Raw genomic sequence first — 2,683 nt, 5'->3', positions numbered from 1 at the left:
CCCGAATACTAAAATAGAGATGATCATAGAAAATGTGAAATATTTGATAGGATCCGTTTCGGGAACGTAGTAATGTCAGAGAAATTCAAATGTTAAAGATCAAAATTGTCCATCAGTAATGGGGGTTCGTGCTTTAGCACTTGATTTCACCTTGAAGAAACTTCCATCTTCTTTTGGAAGGTAGAGAGACTCTCAGATCCAAGCACTTGGATTCAGTCGATCACCTCATTTCAAAACCATGACCTTCAGTCCCCCCCAGATCGCGAATTTATAATCCTTTCTCAATCTTTCCCCGATGAGCGAAGATGATATCTCCTGTCCTCTTATCGGGAATTTCGAGACCCCCTTCCTGTAGGACGATTTCCTACACTCCCTACTGGCCGTCCAGCGAATAGTCTCTCGCTTAAGGCTTGAATCCTGGCTTCGTTCTATGTAGGAAAGCAGGTTCGAAGTTAGGTTGACGAATTCTTCCCGCTGCATTTCGAGAAAAAGCCTATCTAGTTGGAGTGCTAGTCTTAATGATAATGGTAAGCTCATACCAATTCTATTCCCCTTTTTCTTTTTTCATGCCCTTTTTATACCCTTTTCTTTCTATTGTATTATAAGCCCTGCAGTCCTAAGAATCAGAACTTCTTCTTGAGAGTTCTCCTCTTGGATGAGGGCATGCGAGCTTAGCCATTGAAGTCTTTCCCCCTTCCTTTTTTTGAGTGGAATTGGCTTGTTATCAAGCCAGATGAAATAGCATCGCTTTTTCCCATTTCTATATCTTCATGGAGACGATATACCCTTGCGTGGGATATCAGCAACTAGGGTCAGAAAGGTTCTGGAAGAAAGGCTTTGGACCCTTTATCCCACATTCCATTAACAGCTGCTATTCCGACCCCACGTAGCGGTTAGAGCATCTTCGTCTGAATCTCATAATTAGATAGAAGGAGAAGCCGCCGCTTGACTGAACTTCACCCAAGGACTGAGAGAATACCTATTCATCGTAGGTACGATTCTCCTTTTAAGCACTCGCCCCAGACATAGGGTGTCTTGTCCTCTTTAGTGACGTACCCCCAGAGGGTTTTCCACCCCTCTTCCAAGGAGACGCAGCTCAACTCAATGAACAAGGGGCTTGATCTTTCCGGAAAGGCTTCTCTGATTTTGGGTTACCGCGTTATGTTTGGAAGCATTCTCATTAAGGATAGCAATATGATGATGTAACTCGCCGGCTTGGTGCTTTTCTTGCGCGATTACTTATACACGTACACCCTCAACTCCTCGCATATTTCATTGGGCCTCAGTAGCTTAATTATTAGTGGAATTCGGAAAAGAATTTTCTCATTCTTTGATAAGGAATTCTCATATTAGATTTCGCCTCTCCTCTTCCTATATCTGAAACTACGAGTACCTTCGCACCCTATTGTTTTGAGTCGAGTATTTCATTGAATAATAATCGTCGGGCTCTGAACCTTATCAGTCGAGCTGCCCTTGTTCATTGACTCCTTATCAGTCGACTTTCTTCGAACCTCCAAACAAAGTCTCGCTCCTCTCCTTCCTAACCTCAGTCGAGCCGCTTTCGCTCCTCTCCTTTCAGTCGAGCCGCTTTCGCTCCTTCTGCTCCTTCGAGAATTCAGTCCTTTCGCTTCTCCCCTCTCCTCTATTTGGAGTCGAGTTATTTCATAACCTCCGGACGGGGCTGGATGTTCTTCCTTTCGCCTCTTCCGGATTGAGACAAAGATTATGAGGATGAATCGTCTGATGTGACCGGGCTGCTCTTGCATTGTTTTTGACTTTCTTCTTTTTGAGCTCTTGGCTAGCTAGGAGCTAACCTCTTCATTCTCTCTAGGAAACTCAGAGGCTTTTCACCTTGTCAGTTTCGGAAAGTCACGGCAGGCGTTTTTCGCCTGGGAAGGTTTGGGAAATGTAAAGACGCCTTTGACACCTTTTTCCGGTGTACGTACTTATGTTTATGACTCCAAACGCGGGTGAATTCTCTGTCTTTCTCTTCAGCCTAACTTCCCTTCCATAGCCGAAGTCGTCTCCCTTTATTCAATTATCAAACAAGAACTCCTGCTTGATGCCATAAAAACGGAAATGTGCTCAAAACCAAATTGAGGGATTCGTCGACTTTAGCTCCTAACCCAGCTGCCTTCCACCTCCCCTATTATCATCATCCTGATTGATATAGGATCAAAGATCATTGAATTCAGGGTTCAAAGATCATTGAATAAAGAGCTTTCGCTCGGGGATCGACGACATAGGGGGCTGTATTCGATCTTGAATAGGTCTTGTTCGTCCCCGTAACCTCTATATTCAGAGTTCAGCCTCATTCTTTCATGGAATTCTTTGAATAACCAAAGAAGAAGGGTGCTTCATGGAAGAGAATGAGCTTCCAGTATTGGCAAAGGCAAGAGGCAGCTTCAAAGGAGGGCGTCCCAGTAGTTTCTATTTGCTGTCGTTCTTCCACTTTTTATGGGCTTATCTGTCCTTTTGATAAAGAATCTCCGTTTACGTAGGAGAAGGAGAACCATATGAATAGGAAAAGAGTATGCCTGGCCTGCCTTCCAAGGAAGGAAGAAGCTTGACAACTATAAGGACATAATATCTTTTCAAGAATCAGACAAGACTACTCCGCGTAGTGGGCTTTTCTTATGGCCTTCTCCTAGGGCTCCGCTCCATAGGCTTGAATTGAATCTAA

Source organism: Cucumis melo, unplaced genomic scaffold, assembly GCF_025177605.1.
Source record: "Cucumis melo cultivar AY unplaced genomic scaffold, USDA_Cmelo_AY_1.0 utg000823l, whole genome shotgun sequence".
Lineage (NCBI taxonomy): Eukaryota > Viridiplantae > Streptophyta > Magnoliopsida > Cucurbitales > Cucurbitaceae > Cucumis > Cucumis melo.
This window is presented reverse-complemented; position numbering follows the sequence as displayed.